This window comes from Marmota monax, unplaced genomic scaffold, assembly GCF_021218885.2.
Source record: "Marmota monax isolate L192 unplaced genomic scaffold, Marmota_monax_Labrador192_F-V1.1 WCK01_AAM20220418_F8-fsc00028, whole genome shotgun sequence".
In the NCBI taxonomy this organism is placed as follows: Eukaryota; Metazoa; Chordata; class Mammalia; order Rodentia; family Sciuridae; genus Marmota; species Marmota monax.
Window position 1 is genome coordinate 9,192,343 of NW_026694779.1, and position 21,611 is coordinate 9,213,953.

General features: G+C 41.8%; 1 long non-coding RNA gene across 1 annotated transcript in view; it reads left to right on the forward strand.

The window, feature by feature from the left end:
* Positions 1-1,606: 1,606 nt before the first annotated feature.
* LOC131423448 (uncharacterized) overlaps positions 1,607-21,611 on the forward strand; it is a 91,515-nt gene continuing 71,510 nt past the window's right edge. Inside the window, exon 1 of the long non-coding RNA XR_009225049.1 lies at positions 1,607-1,752. This is a non-coding gene — a long non-coding RNA (uncharacterized LOC131423448). The remainder of the gene's footprint in view (positions 1,753-21,611) is intronic.

The window sequence follows — 21,611 nt, forward strand, 5'->3', positions numbered from 1 at the left end:
AGTACCAAAGTTATTGATTTTTTTTTTTACATCCGTTTGGAGGTACTTCATCTAAACAAAAGAATATTATTCAAGGATTCTCAATAATTGCAAAGCATCATGCCCTTAACAGATGTGCCAGATTTTGACGTGTTATTGCCTATATGCTAGCTGCTGTAATAAAATACCCTAGGCTGGGCAGCTTTAGGACAGAAAGAAATTGATCCCTCACAGTCCCCGTGGCTGGGAAGTCCAAAGTAGAGGCATCAGCAGATTTGATACCTGGGGAAGGTTCTGTCTCCCAGGTCATGGTGTCTCACTGCTGGGACTTTACATGGTAGAAGGGGTCAACAAACTTCCTCAAGGCTCTTTTATAAAGGCACTAATCCCATCCCTAAAGACTTTACTTCTTAATATTAGTATTAATACTAACACTGGACCTGCCTGGAGGGGGTCCCAGCTAATCTCTCCAATTTAAGTTTGGATAATTAGCAACCTTAATTTCATCTACAAACTTAATTTCCTCTTGCCATACAAGGGAACCCATTCTCGGGTTCCTGGGAACAGGATGTAGACATCTCAGGGACTGCATTCTTATTCTGCCTCCCATAGTAATATGTAGACTGAGGACGCAGAATACAACCCCCTAGGACATGGATATTGATAAGGAAGGAGAGCTGTCCAGGTCCTGAGGTTGGGGAGTTAAGGGGCCATGAGCAGAGCAGACTGAGAAACAGAAGATGGAGGAGAAGTAGGGAACAGAGGAAAGTGGTGTCCCGAGAGACAGATGAAGGTCTCTTGAGGAAGAAGGATGACCCTCCATAGCACTTCTGCTCAGAGGTAGAGTGAATGTGGGCTGAGATTGAACCATCAGGTTTAGCCATGTACTGGTTAATCCGAATTGTCAACTTGACAGGGTTAAGAGATGTGGAAGGGTAAGGGGCTTCTGGGTGGGTCCGTGAGGGTGTGTCTAGGAATGACTGGCAGGTGGGATGGCCAGCTGGAATGGAGACCCTCCCTAAAGCATGAGCAGACCATCCAATAGATTAGAGGCTTCCATGGAATAAAATTTGGAGGAACAAGGAAGCAGCCGCAGATGCAAGTTTGATTCTTCTTGAATGAGTTCTTCTTGATGGCTGCTGAGATCACCTGAGCATATAAGACTCTTGCTCCTTCACTTTTCCAAAGTGGACTCTGCCAGTGATCCTCCAGAAGCCTTTGCTCTTAGACTAGGGTAGCACCACTGACCCCTCTTGTTCTGGGGCTTCAGCCTCTTGGACTGCGCAGCTGCTGGTTCCTCCAGCTCTGCAGCCTGCAGATGGCCACTGGGGACTCTCCAGCTTCTGGTCACCTAAGCCAACCTAATAAGTCCCCTTTTATAATCATACCTCCTGTTGATTCTGTTCTTCTAGAGAACCCTGATTAATACAAGCAGTATGCAAGTCAAAGGTGACCTTGACAAAGGCTGTTTGGATGGAGAATTTTGTGCATATCTGTCTCATGTATATCACTCGTGTGTTTAGTTTCTTACGCACCTGAATGCAATAAGTCATCCACCTCTTATGCCCAGTGTGAAAATTCCTCATTTCTACCATTGAATTTTTCTCTTCCTCTTCCAGGGAAACCTTGGTTACCAGAATTGGCTTCCTGACTTCTTCGTCTCCCTTGCACCCATCTTAGTCAAGCCTTTTGTCCATCTCTGGCCAAAAACAGTGATCAAGAGTGGAAGATGGCTCAGTGTCAAGAGGGTGTGGTGAAGAAACACAAATCAAGGTAAGGCTGTGTCCAAAGTGGAAAAGCCAAGCTATAGAGAAAAGAAAGTGCTTTGTCTTGTGGGAAAGCAAAGCAGAAATGCTCTAGCCAAGTAGAAAGTTTTATCCTCATAGAGAAAGAAAATAAAACATCTTCATCTGGAGGCTTTTGCTTTTCTGAATGACATCTCCTTGCTTTGCCGCCTCTCTCCCTTGCTAGTCACAGCTGTGCAGAAGAAACAAAGCAGGTATTCTGGGGGCAGAGAAGTTAGAAAGACACAGCAACGACTTCTCTAAGATTAAGTCGGAATGAGTGAGGAAATTCTTACTGGAGTAGCTTGGGGTATTGACTGGTGAGAAATAAACAAGGGGGTGGGGGAAAGTCCTTGATGCCAAGAACCATGTACCAAACTCCAGGGAGTCTGAATTGCAGTGTGTATTGTGGTCTGTTTGGCTGAGTTCTGTGATATTTAAAATGTTCAGAAGAAAAAAAAAAATCACGGTGCAGTTCTTTCGGTAACATTGCCTCCTCAAATGATATTTACATTAAAGGCTTCACGTTGTACCCCCAAAATTTTGCAAAACCAAAGAGTAGAAAATTCACTTATTTATTAACCTCTCTGTAACTCATCTTTCTGTTACCATGACCAATGCCTGGGCTAATCAACTTATAATGATAAAAGAGTTATTTTAGCTCCCAGTTTTGGAACATCTAGTCCATGATCAATTGATCCCATTCCTTGGGGTCTATGACTGCACATCATGGCAAGAGTTCATGGTAGAGCAAATCGACTCATCTCATGGACAGAGGCACCAGGGTTCCAGCATGCCCTTTTATTTTTATTTATTTCTTTATTTGGGGGGGAGGGTGTACTGGGGATTGAACTTGGGACACTTAATATCTGAGCCACATCCCCAGCCCAATTTTTTATTTTATTTAGAGACAGGATCTCACTGAGTTACTCAGAGCCTCACTATTGCTGAGGCTGGCTTTCAGTTTGCCATCCTCCTTCCTCAGCCTCCTGAATCCCTGGAATTATAGGTGTGCACCAGAGTGCTGACTCCAGCCTACCCTTCAAGGTACACCCCAAATGGACCTAAGTGCTTTCTACTAGCTTCTACTTCTCCAAATTTCTACCACTTTAAGACCCCGGACCATGCCTTTAATACATACACCTTGGGGCTCATTTAAGTTTCAAACTGTAGCAACCCCCATTTAGAGAAAAGGCAAAGAGCATTTTGCTCAGGATTCTGTAGCTGTTCAATAACCATGTGGGACAGGTCTGCAGTGCTGCCCCACAGCTTGAAAGTAAAATTGATAATTGTCCAGTTTTCTAAATCAGCAGCATAATATTGAAGAATCAAGAGAAGATGATGCTCAACATGCCATTAGAGAAAATGACCACAAGTAATTTGTAGGGAAGAATAGGGCAGCTGTAGATGGCTATGGCACCAAAGAGCAGCTTCCTCTGACTGGCCAGGGTCTTCACCCAGGGTACTCTTACGTCTGCCTGCCATGCTTACATCGTGGGCATTTCAATATCTCCAAAGTCAGTAGACGTTGACCTTGACCTCAAACTGTATTTTTCAAAAGCTCAATTTGGATTATAAATGTAATAGAGAAGCTTTTCCGAGAACAAAATAGGAGGAGAAAGAGATCTTTGTAACTTTACCTAGGAAAACTATATTTTGGAGAAGACTTAAAGACTTGATAAAGAAGAATATATAAAACATGTCCTCTTAAAACATTGCCCTATTCTTCCAAATGAAAAGACATGGCACGGACTGGAAGAAATGTTTGTGAAACACATTATGTTATGGTTTATATGTGGTGTCCCCCAAAAGCTCACGTGTGAGACAACGTGTGAGAAGGTTTGGAGGAGGAATGACTGCATTATAGCCTTAACCCAATCAGTGAATTGATCCCTAATGGGATTAACTGAGTGGTAACTGGGGGTGGGATGTGGCTGGAGGAGGTGGTTCGTTGGGGGTGTGGCTTAGGGGAGAGTGAAGTCTCTGGAGAGTGGAGTCTCTCTCTGCTTTCTGATCATCATGTGAGCTGCTTCCGTCTGCCACACTCTTCGGCCATGATGTCCTTCCTCACCTGGAGCCCCAAGGAATGGAGCCAGACTTCTGTGGATGGAGACCTCTGAAACCATGAGCCCCCAAATAATCCTTTTGTCCTCTTAAATTGTTCTGGTTGAATCTTTTAGTCACAGCGGTGAAAAAGCTGACTAAAACAGCATACTTGATCAAGGACTTGTATCCAGAATATATAGAGAACTCTTGAGCTCCAGAAGAAGACAGAGAACTCAGTGTAGGAAAATATTTGATTGAATACTGTCCAAAATATAAGCACATGGACTGTAGATGAATCCATGAAAAGATCTCGATATCATTTGTCCTTAGGGAAATTCAAATTAAAACTTCAGTGGGACACCAATACATGATGAGTGGCTGGTGGGAGAGCAGAATGGCACAATCACTTTGGAAGAAAGGTTGACAGGTTCTGAAAAAGTGAGACATACACTTGACTGTGACCAACAATTTCCCTGCTGGGTATTTGCCCAGGAGAAATGAAAATATATGTTGAGAAGATAACAAGTACATGGATGTTTATAGCAACTTTATTGATAATAGCCAACATTTGTGAAAAATAATAAATGTCCATCACGAGTAAATAGCTTAATAGATTATTGTATACCTGTGCAATGAGATATTAGTCAACAAGGAAAACAAGGAAGCTATTAACACACGGAGCAACGTTTTGGAAAAGGCAAAACTCTGGTGATTAACATAATAGTCACATTTGCCAAAGACTGAGCAAATCTCTACAAAGAGGCACCATGGAATATTTTGGGGTGAGGAAAAAGCTTATTATTTTAATCATAGTGGTGGTTACACAACTATACACTTTTGCTAAAACTCTTCAAACTATATACTTTAAAAGGGCGAGTTTTGCTTCATGCATATTACACTTCGATAAACCTGACTTGAGTCAGAAGGAAAACTGAATTTCAAGTAGAGAAAGGTTAGGCCAGGAATATTAAAACAGGTAGAGTTCTAGCTAAGAGAAATGAAGAGTAGAAAGTCATTTTTAAAAGGAGTTTTCTAATTGGCTAGCCATGGACAGCAATGTAGCAATTTGTCTTTCTTTGTTTTTTTGTTTTTTTTTTTTTTTGGTCAGAGCAATGATGTTGCACACTCTACATGAGTAAATATTTTTAAATGATTTGCCAGGATTCAAAAAACACAGGAGAGTTCACATGAAAAAAAAAAAATTGACATTCTAGCTTTGTGTAAAAATGATCTGAGAATCTGTCCCATTGGAAGAGTTTTCCAATATGGTGGCACATGGCTGGGTTGAGCGGCTGTGCTCAACCTTGGCCTAGCTTGTTCCTGGAGACATTTTTGTTTACTGTGTTTTTATATCTTTTAAAAAGCCCAACCAATGCCAATCTCTGAAGTCACAATGTTGAATAACTGGAGATAGTAGAGGAAATCTATGGAAGCTAAAAAATCTTGAATGTAGGTTTTATTTTATTTTATTTTATTTACATTGGTTAGAAGCTATTCAGTTGTTCTTTGATAGTCATTATCTGAAACAATGGTTCAAATGTTCTTTCAATGGTAATGAGGCCTAATCGATGTTAATGCTGGTATTTTAAGAATTATTATGGGGAATTGTTAAAAAAAAAAAAAAAAAGATCCAGGAAGATCACTTATTAATGCCTGCAATAATTCTACCTTCAAGAAATAAGGAGCCATTGGCAAATCTGCTCTCTATAGGGTTCCTAGACCCATGGTTAAAGGTACTGATGCAGAGTTCTAACTGTACACCTTACATAAGCAATGGATTTCAACAATATTGAAGTCAGCTAGCATCACAATTCGAAGGGAACATATAATTAAAAACCAGAACTAAATAATAGCAGTTATAAGACTTGTGAGAAAGGTACAAAATTTTTGCTCAAGTTTTGCTTTTTTTCTTTTCTATGTCCTATAATAAAAAAAAATGATCATCTTGAGTGGCTAAAACTTTTGTTAGAATTCAGATGCTTGCATGAGGATTCATGATTATGAGATTAGTAACAATGGCACCTGGTAGTGAGATCAAATCATAAGAAATTTCTAACATAAACATATTATTGGCATTTTCAGAACAACTCCTTTCCTCTCTCTCATGTCACGATTTAGGATATTTTCCTGCAGGGATCAAATATTCAACTGTGAGCAAAGAGGAAATATATTATTAAAAACCAGAACTAAATAATAGCAAATTACTCAGTTACTCCTACTTTTCTTTACCTTGAACTTAAGCATGCCTGTAGCCACTGTCCCTTAGGCATCTGTGATAATCAGGTGCCCATATATTTAAAAAGAAAAGTGTTTGTGGAAAGGCATAGCAGCGTTGGACAAATTTGATTTTGAAATCCAAAGTTAAATGTTATGACTGTTTTGATAGGGAAAATGAATAAGAGGTGTATAAGCTCAACTTCATATCTTCTACTTGTAACCAAATTATCAAATATACACCATAGGTTTCATGTCAGGAAAAAGCCACCTAGTAATGCAAAAAAACTGTTTTGCAGTTGAAATCCTGCCTTTGGTCCACAGAGCCAGCATACCCTGCTGGTACCACAAGAAGTGTTATTTTCAATAACTGAGTTATTTTCAATAGATAAGCTTAGATGCTCATAATTCAGGCTCTCTGTGCTTTTTTTATTATCTTTCTGACATAGTACAGAGTCACTAGGCTTCATACAAAGATAAATGCATACATGAGGCTTGCAATTATTTCTCCATCTGCAACAGTTTATTTATGCCTGTGTACCAGGGCACGGTATAATTCTTATCTGTCAAACGTTGCCGGGAGTCGTTTTAAACCCACGAGGTAGATGAAAACGGGAGGAGACCAAGATTTGTTACTGAGACCCCGTCTGGTTCAAGAAGTCGTTGCCCTTCTTGGCCGAGATAGAGCCCGGAACGTGGAGAAAAATGACAAATAAGAAAGGTCAGATTCCAAAAGCTGCTCCCTTTGGAATCTGTTGAAGCAGTTTAATAAACTGCTCAAAATGAAAGTGTACACAGGACTTTCTTTCCGGGTATGAAAGATTTAGAGAATGGGAAATGCCATTTCAAAGACAGAAGATTCTAGCAAATGAGCACTATGTCCTCAGGGAATGTGTGTGTGTGTGTGTGGGGGGGGGTTCTGTGGAGGTGTCTTTCTGCACCACATCTGGATTCTCCCATCCCAATGAATGCAGCCTGAGTTGGCCCCTTCTCTTGACTGGTAGGTAGGAACGGGTTAAATTTACCAGTGTTTCCAAATAGCCAGATTTGCCAGTGTAGACCATCAAGAAGGAATAAATACAACAGGAGCCATTCCGGGAAGACAGCGCATAGGTTTTAAGTTTGTTTGTTGTTTTAATCCTTTGATCAAAGATCTGTCAAGTGGCAGAAAGTGGCAGCGCTTTTAGCAAAGTAATTATGCCTGTGTCATATGAGCATTCACGACTGTGCAGGTGTTCGCGGTGACATCCACATAGTCTGCCTACCTTCATGTTCCCCTTGGCAAAAAAAAATTACATTAAGACACAAATGGAAACAGTTGCAACCTGTTTGTTTTGATGTTTGAAAAGACATAGCATGTAACAGTTCCAAAGCCGTCCTTTTCTACCACGTTGAAAACATAATTATATTCCTGAATAGCAGATCAATAGTGCTAGGATAAAAGAAAAGGAGATGAAAAATGTTCTTTTGTCTTCATATTCTCGCCAACCAGTCCAACAACCCAAAGTACTACTGAGACTTGGAGAAGAAGGGAATTTGTGAGGCTTTGAAGCTTACTGCTGCCCAATTATTGAGGAGAGGGGTCCGCAGGAAGGTGGTTTTCTAATAATCTGCTGTAAGTCTCAACTCCTGGGACGAAAGAGCAACGCACCGTGGCGTGAAACTTTGTAGAAATTAAATGTGACCCTCAGTGAACCGCTCTCACAAATACCTTGTAGACAGTTTTATAGTATTCCACCAGCACCCACAAGCCCAATGACAGATGAGCAGGCAGAGGGAGATGAAGCAGGTGGGGTTGGTGGGGTGAATGACCCTGGGGGGAATCTGAATTAATGATTTGAGCAGATTCTGTGGCTCTCAGATAAAGACGTCAAAGAAGATCACCTTTAAAAGGTGGTAGCTCAGTGGAAGTGTGTTTGCCTAGCATAGGTGAGGCACTGGGTTTGATTCTCAGGACCACATAGGAATAAATAAAATAAAGGTCCATCAACAACTAAAAAATATTTTTTTTTTAAAAAAAAGGTCTTTCAGTTATAAAATTATAGAATGTTCTGGTTCTAAGTCAGCCATGCTAGTCAACAGGAAATGAGAATCGTGCATAACATTTCGATAATGTCTTACAAAGGGTTTTCAGATCCTTTTCCCAATGCAGTCGACTCTTAAGTTTGACTTCATAAAAGACCAAGAGATGCTGGTACTGTCCAGATGAGGGTCAGTGCCGCGTTGGCTCAGGCTAGATAGAAGAGGGCAGGAATGAAGTCATCAGACAAAGGCACATAGAAAACCGTGGCATCTGTGCTTTGTCAGAAATTTGACGAATCATCCAGGTGCTGTGGCGCACACCTGCAATCCTAGTGGCTCAGGAGGCTGAGGCAGGAGGATCACAAGTTCAAAGCCAGCCTCATCAACTTAGTGAAGCCCTAAGCATCTCGGAGAGACCCTGTCTCTAAATAAAATATAATAAAACGGGGCTGGGGATGTGGCTCAGTGGTTGAGCATCCCTGGGTTCAATCCCTGTTACCACCACCTCCCCAAAAAAAGAAAGAAATTCAATAAATCAAGTTCCTAAGCCCTCATGCTAAAGTATGTTTAACTTAAAATTTACCATCTTAACCTCTTTCTGCAGGAATTACTGAGAAAATCCTTTTTTTTTTTTTTTCTGGTACCAGGGATTTAATTCAGAGGCACCCGACCACTGAGCCACATCCCCAGCCCTATATTGCATTTATTTGTCTATTGTTGGCAGAGATCACATTTTCCTCCTCCATTCAGGCATGAATGGACATTTGACTTGTTTCCACATTTAAAAAAAAAAAATTGTGTGTTTACCCAGGGTGCTTAACTGCTGAGCCACATCCCTCAATTCTTTTTATTATTTTTTTAAGACAGGCTCTCACCAAGTTACTTAGGGCCTTCCTAAGTTGCTGAGGCTGGCCTCAAACTTGTGATCCTCCTGCCTCAGCCTCCTGAGATGCTGGTTTACAGGTGAGCACTACCACACCAGACTGTTTGCACATTTTTATTATTGTTAATAAAAATTCAACCAGCCTTGTTTTTAGCTTCTTGAATTGCACACAACTGTCAGGCTGCCAATAGATATTTGTTAAATACCTACGATGTGAAGCATTTTGATGTGTCTATTCAGATATATTATTCTACAGCAAATCAGAATTTCTGAATTTGGTACTGTCTCACCTGGTTTTGTTTACTTGTCTTCATCACGATCTTGGCAATGTTCTCGGAATTGATTTAGATAACGCTACTCGCCGAGTCGTTTTTCTGCATGACACTTAAATTCTGATTTCTTTGATATGCTTTTACAAAACAGCTAAAGTAATGCCAACATAATTTCTTAAAGTACAAACATATATGGTTGCGTATCCCATTTAAGGTGATTCATTCCCATATATCCACCCTCTTTTATAGAAAGTAAAGGTGGAAAGAATACGCATAACAAGCAAATTTTCTCTGAGCGAAATCATTCCATTACCCACAAATAAAATTTACTGCAAAATTATACATGAGAAATTGTCAGGCAAGTGTTCACAATTGAAACTTTTCTGTAGGTGTCGATTAGGGAGAAATGTTAGCTAGAAACCTAATTTCCTTATACAGTAACCACAAAGGCAACTCGCATTTCTAATAAGCAGTGTCACACAACTGCCACCAGCCCTATTTTGGTTCATGAATGCAAATCCAGGGTGTGTTTTCAAATGCAAGGAATGTTTTCAGGGCAGAAGGATCACTGTTTTTAGCAACTTAGTGCATGAGAGATTTTTATTTGTGAAAGGAGTATATAAACCCTGATAAAAGGCACAGAAAGATATTAAATAGCTGCAAAAACTCAAGAGAATTTTATTTGTCAGACATCCTTTGCTTTTTCTTCAAAATTGATATTCAACATATCTTCTGCTGAGGCACAACTTTATAGTAGAAAATCCATACTCCATTTCTTGTTAGAATGAGTGAGCAATTTATGATGGTATTTGTAGAAAAAAAAAAAGAACTATTTTCTATGTCAGCAAGTTGTTCCTCAGAATCCTGTGTTTAGTCCCAAGTCATGGGGTCCTGGATGCCAAACTCAGATGCAGGCAATGAACATCAACTCTGTGGCTTCATTTATTGGTGAAATCATCTAAGTGTTTTCTCTCTGCAAGGTCATAGATGCATTTGCTTGACCCTCTTAAATATTTATTCATGGTCTAATTGAAATAGCGTAATGTTCTGCTCTTCTGTCCTTGGGATTTCAACGTACTTCCCATCAAAGCATCGGCCGGTGAGGTCAGCTCTGTCAGATTGACCTTTGGTTTTTAACCTGCCCCTCAGAGAGGCAGCGAGATGCAGTCTCACCCTACAAAGCAATGAAAGCAAAAATCACTTCAGAGGGAGCACCCCAAGTAGAGAAAGACATACCTTAAAAAGTAAAATATAATGTAATAAAATAAAAATATTATTGCCAAGTGTGGTGGCGCACGCCTGTAATCCCAGCAGCTCGGGAGGCTGAGGCAGGAGGATCGCAAGTTCAAAACCAGTCTCAGCAACTTAGCGAGACCCTAAGGAACTCAGTGAGACCCTGTCTTTAAATGAAATATAAAAAGGGCTGGGGATGTGGCTCAGTGCTTAAGCACCCCTGGGTTCAATCCCTGTTAATAATAATAATAATAATAATAATAATAACATTGTTGGTTTTTCTCCACATCCTCTCCAGCATTTATTATTATATTGTTGATACCAGCATTAACCATTTGAATGATAAAAATTAATTCTGTAATGCTGAAAAGGCTATCAATATATAATATGGATTTAAGCTTACAGCTATCAGAACCCATCATCATGGAGAGGCTTGGAGGACAGGGAATTGTCCTCAGGGCATCTCAATTTCATCAGCCCATCATTGTTTTCTACCAAGAAGCTGTAAGTTGGGGCACACGCCTGCAGTGAGGTGTTGAATAGGTCCCTTGTTGCCCAGAGACAGGATCCCTAAGGACCACCACCATAATAGGGTAGCCCCTTGCCTTCTTTTTTATCCTCACTGAGTTGACCTGATTCTAAACAATAAAAATCATACCTCCTGGCAATCATAGAATAGGTCAGCAGCTTCCTGGGCTGGTGCAAATCAGGGTTTTGGCAATCTTCTTCCACTCCCTTCTCCCAGCTCTCCTACAAATCTCCCAGCATTCCTCCAAGTTCTGATCATTGATAAAAATGCTCCATCAACAGGCGAAGCTTCACACTTCTAGAGCATGGTGTGGGGGGAGTCCACTCCTGGGCAACAGGTGCACACCCAAAATACAAAGGAAGGGCAGGTTTCTAGGGTTACTTCTGATGCCTCATTTGCAGCTGAATAAAATCCTGCCTCCTTTCTCTGCTCACCCATTTATCTTTTTAAGTCACTCTGTTTACATTGGAACTTCTACTTTTTTTCCTTCCTCCTGTCTTCCTCTCCAGAGTCACCTGGCAAGATGGGCAGGATTGAATAACAAACAGCAGTCTTTTTGTATTTCACAGAATGTCACCAAAGTCACCTGACAGTTGATCCTCCTCGAGAGGTGGTAATGGGCAGGTATTCTGTGGAGAATGAGGGACCCAGGGCATCTTAATGAAGCACAGAGTGCCCATGGTCATCAGTGAATTAAAGGGCATTAATGTCTCCCATCAGATGGTCAGAAGTCACGCCATTCAATTTGTTCATATCTATTAAATAATTTGTGTCCATGTGATTGCCAGAATTGTAGACAAGGGACCACCTGGGGATTAGGAAGAAAATACCCTAAAAATATACATAGAGCATTAGCAAAAGACAACCGTAAGAGATTAAGAAGGACAAGCATAGGTGCAGAAGGTATTTGAAAAGCAAGTAGTGGGGTAGAGAGAGTGACTCACTGGCAATGAGTTCCAAGCCAGAATAAAGATTTCCTACAAATCCATAAGAAAGTCAGGCCGCACAACTAAAAGTGTAAAAAAGAGGCAATTGGACACTTAAAATAGAGGTTGCCAAATGGCAGTAAATGTATGACAAGGTGTTTAACTTCATTAGAGATCAAGGAAATGCAAATTCAAACCAGAGTGAGACACCACTATAGACAGACCAGCATGGTTTAAAAGAAAAGACCTCTGCCAGGTACTACGTACTGCTTTCAGAAGTGATACATTGTTGGAAAATAGCCTGTGAGCATCTGAAAGGCTGAACCTAAGTGTGTTCTATGATCCAGCAGTTCTAATATACACCTAACAGGATTGCTTGTAATAGTCGCCGACATACTTGCACAAGAATAATTAAAACAATGTTGTTACTTACAGCCCCAAACTAAGAATTGCCCAACTCTCTTTCAAAAATTGAATGGATAAATAAATTAGGATATACATTGGAATACTATAGAACAATTTAAAAGAAATCAGCTCCTGAGTCTTTTAGGAATAAATTCCATCACCATAATATTGAGTTCAAGGAGCCAGACACAATTAAGGCCAACTTGCATGACCCTGGTGACGTTAAGTGTTACTGGGAAAGAATGAAAGCCCAGAGCTCGGCATTCACTACTTATCTTCTTCCTCTGGGATCCATTGGTACCCAGAGCTTCACAATTTGCTTTTCTCCTTGCAGGACTCATCGGCCATGGGAAAGGGTGAAAGTCCAGGGCCCAGCGCTCAGTATCCACCTCCCATGGTGGATAATCAGGACTGGGAAGGAATGAATGTTTGCCTTCTTCCCCCGCTCTCTCCTCCTGGGGCACACTCTCCTCCTTTCTTCCTGGGGGCTGTCTGGGGTGATGTTATTTTTCATATCCTTCCATAAGCCGTAGAGACCATCCAGCCCAATGCACATCCTTGTCTGATTTTTATAATAGCATGATTGCATAGACTTGTGCCAATTTAAAAATCATTGTAGGACAATTCTTTCACTTCACAGCTTTCCGAGTTGAGACTCCCAGCTATCTGATCTCCTATGAAGTCGGTATTTGAATTGGGATTGGGGTTGGGATTCATTTTGGGTTAGCATAAACACTCTTTTGAATATAGGTAGTTGTGTGCCTGGAGGATCATGGCACAGAAGGAGACAATCTAGCTGAGGCTGTGCAGTTTCTCAGACCTCTGCCTGTCTACACCTTCCTCACCCAGAGCCCTCCTGTCTTCCATCTCTAGCCTGCCTCTTGCTGGCAGGACACAGGTGCAGCCTTGGTGGCCAAGTGCCTGTCCTTCACTTCAGCCCTAGACAGACTCCTGGCACAGTCCAGGGCCCATCTTCCTCCCTCTTCTCCTCTCCAAGGACCAAACCCTCTGGATGCTCAGGGAGGAAGCCACTTCCCTTCCAAGGTCATTAGGCATTTTCCAAACCTCTCAAACCTCTTCCTTCCTAATGGCTTCTAATTTGGGAACCAATCCCGTCGTTCCTTTGTCTCTGGCGCCTGGAAACTAACATATCCTTTAAGCCCATCTGTGAAGTAAGTGATTCAATTCAATTTTGAGCTAAGTGCACAGGCGGCATGATTGAGAAAAAGCAAAAAGAACTTGCCCTGAAGAAATGATCAGGAATTGCTGGGGACTCTAGGACCCCATGCATCGTGATTCTGAGCATTCCAGATGTGCCTGCTATTCATGAGTCCCTGGGTCTTATGCCAGTTTGTGCAAACGGTCCTCAGTGCTGCCAGACGGATTCCCCTGTATCTATGCAGGAACAACTAACTGTTCAGGGGAGTGAATGGGGGTCCCATGTGTTTGCTGGTTGCAGAAATGCTGAGGAGGACTTAAAGGGATTATCCTAAATGCAGCTATTAAAAATATTTAAATGGAGTCAGGAGTCTTGCACGATTCCAACAGGAGCCAACATTTGTTGTTCTTCCTGCAGCTTGCTAAAAATTTATTATGAAATGTTTTGCTAGAAATTTATTATGAAATGTTTCACTGATATTTAACTATTCCCTAAATCCAGATGCAGAATGTCAACATCTTGGGCTACCATGACAAGCTGTTAGGTCTTAAGAGTGGTTCTGCCCCAATGGGGCTTCCTAAATGAGTTGTGGTGTGTCTGCTTGAAGGAATTTTGAAGGTCCCACACCCCAGCTCTTGGCTAATGCATGAATTCCCTGTATAATAGAATCTCCCCCGGTAAATATCCAGGCATTCTTGGAAATGTGGAATGGCCAATTCTATTTGAGGTCTTATTGAAGACTAAGCACCTCTGGTCCGGGATGATTTGTGTTGATTAAAACGCAGTGGCTTTCTTCATTGAACAGTGGGGCCTGGCCCCAACACACCTGTTTCCAACATCACACACCCACTAGCAAAACTCCAGCCCCGACTTCTATACAAGCCTTAGACGCCTCTGAGCAGTAAGCCTTGGATGCTTTGTGTTCCTGCTCTTATGCCCCTGCATTCTGTCCTCTACCCCCATTTATGTGGAGGAATGAACAGAGTGGATGACATTGTGCCTGCCCTGTGTCCATCTTAGGGATATCGGCCGTATCACACCCAGCAGGTCAGCTGTCCAATCTCTGCCCACATGGATTCCACCACCTTGGGGCATCTGATTACATCTTCCAGACCCCTGGTGGTGAGATATTCTTTCCAACACTGAGCGGACAGCAGTACCTCTGCAATCCCAAAGAGCATGGCGATGAAGTACCAGGGTTCAGATACCAGGGTTCAGATGAGTTCAGACTTCTAAGTAACAGCCTTTTTTCTGTTTGAAGACAACTTACAAATCCCACCACAGAATTGTTGTGTTTCTGTCTTTTGGTTTTGGGTTTGTTTTTTATTTTTTGTTTTTCCAAGATGGTGAGTTCTACTCCTTTAACCATTTCTTTGGTGAAATGGATTTAATCCCTTCCCTGGGAACGAGAGGTTCAGGGCGTGTGGTGTCATTCCAGACAAGGGAGATTCCAAAGCAGCCTCTACTGACTAACTGCAGGAATTTAGGGAAATTGTTTACTCTCTCCTCCAAGGAAGAGAGTGATGAGGAGTTGAGGTTTCGGAGGTGATTAGCTCAGGCCAGGTCTCACCTTTGACTTATTGAAAACCCAGGTATTTTTTCACATATGCAATGTGTTTATTCAGTTAGTGCTTAATTTAGGGAAATGGGAAGGTGAAATGGGGGTGAGAGAAAGAAGGGGTAATCTTAGCCAGGGATCTCATAAGGGGTGCAGGAATCGGGAAAGGCAAGAGAATCAGGAGGAAAATTAACCCAAAAGATGGCCCCATGTCTGTCCCTGCATCAACTCCCCCACCCAAGGCTTGTCCCCAGGGCCAGTCTCTCACCTATACTTCCAAGATGGACATGCATGGGCACCAAGCAGATGCCCAGACGTCTCACCCTCAGGGAAAGGAAGAGACATTTTATTCTGGCTCATGGTTTCACAGATTCGGTCAGCAGGGTGCATGTTCTGGGCCCAAGGTAAAGCATCATGGTGGAAGGAAAGCATCTTAAGACATGGAAACCGGCAAGGAGAGCGAGCGAGAGATAACTCCACTTACCAGGGACAAAATATAAACCCCAAGGCACACCCCCGGTGACCCATTTCCTCCAGCCATCCCATACCCGCCTACACAAGCCAGTTTATCCATCCAAGTGGATTAATCCACTGACTGGGTCCCAGCTCTCAGAATCTACTCATCTGTCCTCCGAACATTCTTGCGTCGTCTTACATCTGAGCTTTTGGGGGGACCCCGCATGTCCAATCTACAACATAAGCTATCAGAATACTTACACCTTCTCCCAAAGTAGGTTCACGCATTGTCCAAGTCATAATCGACCCTTTGCCATCTGGTGACAAAGTTTAAGTGCCTGGGGAAGTTTCAACCAAAAAAAAAAAAAAAAAAAAAACAATACTGAACCAAGTCATCAGTGATTCTGCCTTTATGTGACACACAGCCTCTGTGTAATCTAATTCTTTTCTTAACGCTCTAGTTGGAGAAATAAAGATCCCCAGGTACCTATCAGACTGATAAGTACATTGAGAGATATTAATGTCTATTAAAAATCCCAGGACATTTCTATTACTTCTAGTTAACATGTAGAATCCATTTTGATATAATTTTACAAGCAGGGACTATATCGTATTCTACTTAGGACCCCATTCCTGTGGATGGACCCGATAGTGAGATTCACTGTGGTGTATGCGTGTATGTACATGGGAAAATTATATCCGATACATTCCAGTGTCATTCCTTTTCCTATTCCCCCTCCCTTCCCTTCATTCCTCTTAGTCTAATGTACTGAACTTCTATTCATTCATCCCCCCTGTTATTGAGAGTTATATTTGTCAACATGATTGTCTGAGTTCCACTGATGTATTCATGTAAGTAATTCTATTTCTTATCCTCTGGTGTGCTTTTTTAATACAAAAAAAATTAAAGGACTGATATATTATTTGGAGATCCAATTTATTGGAATTGGTCAAGCAACTCTGTACCAGGAAAAAAAAACAAAACACAGAAAGAATCTTATTCCGTATGCGTCGTAAACAACATGACTATTTTATAGGACTCTGTTTTCTTCCCTTAGCTCAAGTCAGCTCGAGTTAAAATATGGAGGAGAAGCATCTCCTTCCACAAACATTGTTTAAAAATGAAAGACCAAAATATCGCACACAAAATGAGATGCCATCTTTCTAGGTGATGGAAGGATTCATCGCCAGAAATGAGGAGGTGTCCGAGGTGGGGAGAGGAATGAAGTGAAGCAATACAAATGCGTTTTCCTACGTTTCTCTTGCCAATGGCAAATGTAAATCGACGCGGAACCCTTCCAGATTAATTTCCATATTCTACTGTCATTTCGTGAAGTTCTAGAAGAGCGGGACCGCATCCACTGGACGTGGCTCTGAATGGTGCCTGGCCATCCACAAAAATGTATGAATAAATCTTCTGGTGGCCACAGTCTGTGCAAAGACTGCTTGTCATTTGGTTATAGATCTATCAATATTCATTCCAATTATGCCCTTTTATGTGCGTAGTCTCATTCTTCACAATTATCTGGCCGTGCAGACAGGGAAATATGATCTTCGTTTTATGGGTGAATAATCTGAGGTGAGAAGAGATTGTGTTCAGCCATACATATGGGAATGCTGGGTGGGGATTTGGGAGAAAAAAATGGAAATTTTTACAGACCGTGTGCAAACGAATTCTGACAACTAAAGACTAAAGCAATGTAATGGCGTTTTTTTGTTATTGTTTTAGAAAATAGCATCATCACTGTGTAAGAGCTGTCAACCCACAGTGAGCCCCAGTGGGGTTGTGTATGAAGGAGTCATCTTAGAAACAGCATTGGTTAATAGAGCATGACCAAGATGGATCTCCTTAAGTGAAAGATACTTCTGACAGAGAGAACCTAAGAATCTTTTCATGAGGGGAAAAGAATCAAGAGAGTACAATCTGGTTTGTGAACACGACCTTACCCCTCAACTATCCCTGCTGGGTACAGATAAATGTTGAACAACTAGCACTCTGGGGGAAAAAAAAGTAATAATAATGATAAAGCTGCAACGTGAGCCTTTGCCACTTCTAGTGGTGTAACTATTCCCGCTGGGGCGGATTTCAAGCCACTACGAGTTTAATTACTGGCTCATACAACTCGGGGAAAATGTTGTACGTCTTGTCATTGGGTCTTTACAAGCTGATAAAAGGGGGCCCTCGCACCCCAGCGCTGAGCTGCCTATGAGCCCCCTGACATCTCTACCCCTTTTGCCTATGGTCTTTCTAGTCCTCTGGTGACAACAAGCTCATCCTTCTAATTATCTGGACCAAAATCGTGGACGTCATCTCTGATAGGCATTTTATCCCACCTCTTCTCAAATCTGTCAGGAAATTCGGTATGTGCTACCTTTAAAAGGTGAGCACGATCCGGTCCACTCTCATAATCCGGTAACCTCCAGATCCGGGTGCTCAGAATCTCAAGCCTGACTTGTGGAACTGACCTGTTGTCTTTATCAGAGAAAAGCTGTACGGAGCCATCACCGAAGCTGTAACAAGCATCCCCACCTCTCAGCAGCCCGGTGTAGTAAAGGCTTATTTCTCCTTCCTTGGGGGTGCTCCTGGGTAGCTCCCTTCCGATGATCTAGGGATCCATGTCCCTTGCACCACACGTCTCTACGATTCAACTCTTCTTGGCTTCCAGCTCTACAGGCAGAAGAGAGATTGGGCACAGAAAGATATGGAACCTTTCAGGAGCTAGGCCTGCAAACAGCCCACCTCTACCACTGAGACTCCATTGTCCAGATCTAGACATATGGTGCTCCCCGATTCAGAAGTCCTAGAAACTACAGTCTCACACAACAGAGGGCGGTTGGCAGAGGGGACCAAGCTGGTTTGTTACTATGTAGTACTGCCTGTCTCACCTCTTAACTGGAACCTCAGCGCCCACCCTTACCTCCTCCAATTTATTCTCAACACAATGCAGCTCACGCTCAATGAAACTGTGCATCCGACGGTGCACTCATCTGTGAGAACCACCCAGTGGCTTCCCATTCATGAAAAGTTACAAAACCAAGTTTCCTCAGTGGACTATGAAGACCTGGCTCCTGTTTTTACCTTGGATCTCATCCCTTCTAACCATATTGGACCCCCCGCTAGTCCACCAGTACCCCAGGCATATCGCTGCCTCTGGGACTCTGTGCTCTTCCATTTATTGGATCCCTTTGCCCAGATATCCATCTGGCTACTTCCCTCCCTTCCTCAAATATTCCTTAAAAGTCACCTTCCTTGTATACCTTATTTAAAATAATCCCCAACCCTCTTGGCCAGGCAGGCCCCTTTACCTCCACTATATTTCTAACTCTCTTCTCTGCTTTTGTTATGCGTTTATCACTACCTAATACAGACAGACATGCATATTTATTATTTCCCTACCGTCTTCTAACCCTACGAGAATTTATGGAAATTCAGCATAGTTTGTTACTTATGCCCAGAACCTCGAACAGTAACCTACAACTCAGAGTTATTCAACAAATACTTGGTTCATGAATGAATAAATGATAATTGAAACTAAGATTTTTAACTGATCTGTTTTTAAGATATTGCAGATTTAAGGATTTTGCCTGTGTCAACAGTATCACAAATGAAGATCGATGATGTCATTCAAACCTATAATGATAGAGTGCCAGGTGTTGTCTGATCCTCTGTCATTGGATCATATGATTTAGTCTTTATGAAGTCGAAATAAAATATATACTGTTTTCTCCCATTTAGTAGTTGAGACGGAAGTGCATTTCCCTAGAGTATAAGCCTAGTAACAAGAAGAGTGTCACTTGACCCCAGAATAAGGTAGATGTCAAGGTGGAGCATTGGAGTCTGTGTTTAGAGGACAGCAGAATCCTTCTAAGTTGACAGAGGCCGGTCACTAGTTAGCTGCATGACCTTGACCCTCTTTGGAGCCTGGTGTTATCATCTGCAGAGGGGACATTGATACTATATCACTTAGAAGTAGCTTCTAGCCTAAAAACTAATGAACAAATAAACTGGGGCTCTGCCATCAGTAAATAGCAAAGCCCCCACTCCCAGCCCCATCTTCTAAGCTCCCCGAGGGACTTTTCTTACCGTGTCCAACAGTGACACCCACGGGGCGCAGCTCAGATAGGCAGAGGCCCTGGATGGCTGAGTAGCACCCACAGCCAAGCCAAGGCTCAGAAGGAAACCAGACGGAGGGTGCTGTAGCTGGCTTGCGTCTGAAGTGTGCTTCCTTTGCTATGATTTGCATATTATAAATAGAGCAAATGTTAGAACAGAAGGAACTTTTCAAAACTTTACCATAATCTTCGATAGGAAAGCAGTTCTAGTGTAGGAGTTCTCCAAATACTGACCAGGCAACACAGGTTCAGACAACAGAACCCTTATGGACCAGGGGCACTTAACTACTGAGTCACATCCCCAGCCCTTTTCATTTTTTAAAAAATTTTGAGACAGGTCTCACTAAGTTGCTCAGGACCTCGCTAAATTGCTGAGGCTGGCCTCCAACTTGCGATCCTCATATCCTCAGCCTCCTGAGCCGCTGGGATTACAGATGTGCACCCAAGTTTCCAGCCTTTGACTCACCACCAAGATGGGCCAGCACTTATGTCCCTCAGATGATAGAGACAAGGGAGGGTGTCTTCTTTGGTCACTAAGCTAAACTCTCAGGACATGAGATGAGTGGGAAATCTCAAGTTCACTTAGGATTCACAGCCACATGGAACTTGGAACTTTCATCAAACCCATTTTTACAATTATGGAAATGGAGGCACAAAAACATGAAGGGTCTTGCTTGTTGTCACTGAGTGAAGAAGGTGTTGGTTGCAGTTTTGTGTGCCTCTTAGAGAGCAGTCTCTTGGTCATTTCCCTCTGTAGACATTCAATGTAAGTACTTCTGTGTACAGTTGCAAAGAAATAAAAGGGGACGAAGACATCTGTGCTCCTGAATGTGAACACTTGCCGTCTTGGCCCCCATAACAACACTTCCCTAATGCTTTTTTCATTCCATGATGTGAAACAGATCTAATTCCTGGGCTGGGGCTGTGGCTCAGCGGTAGAGCACTTGCTTAGCATGAGTGAGGCACAAGGTTCAATCCCCAGCACCACATCAAAAAACTAAATAAACAAAATAAAGGCATTGTGTCCATCTACACAATGTGTAAATATTCAAATACATGATAACTTTTTAAATGTGTAAATATTCAAATGCATGATAACTTAGTGAACTAAAAAAAATGAATAAAAATAAATGTTACTACTTCCATGATGACCTCTGACATCTTGCGGTCAGAGCTCATGTTTATTACTTGTTAGGGTTTCTCAACAACTGCCTTGTTCTGAAACGGAGCCGCTGATTTCAGAAAACCAAGAAAAAGGGAAATGTGAGTATTGGAACCTAAATGTAAAGAAAAGTGTTGCAGATTGAACTGTTTGTGACAGCTGACCACACACTCGGATTCAACTCTACTTATAAATATTTAAATACTCTGTTTATGTTTATTTAAATACTTATGTTTATTTAAATACTCTGTTTACTTATATATATTTAAATACTCTGAAATGATGAACCGAGTATTTGGATATTATGATATTGAGCTCTGGAGGGCAGGGATAGTTTCCAAGTTCAGCCATTTTAATAATCCTAATAACTATCCTTGAAAGGAGCTTCATAATTAGTAAATAAATTAGTAGTAGACAGAGGAACACTTGGATGGATGGATGGATGGATGGATGGATGTGTGAATGGGAAAGTAGAAGTTTGGATAAATGATTAGATTCTTGGATGGACAGATGGATAGACGAATGGATGGACAGATGGATAGATGGATGGATGTATGGATGGGAAGGTAGAAGTTTGGAAAAGTGATCATATTCTTGGATGGATGGGTGGATGGATGGATGGATGGGTGAGTGGGGAGGTAATTGAAAGTTTGGATAAATGTTTAAATTCTTGGGTAGATGGATAGATGGATGGATTAACAAGAGAATATATAGATGCACAGAAGGTGGTATGTAACAAACATTAGGCTAACAGAAAACCTGGGTTCTAACTCCAGATCTATACTTTGCTTACCTCTAATATGAGATAAGACCTTCTCATTTCTAGCCCTCGGTCTTCTTGATTGTAAAACACCTCTGTGCATTAGTCAG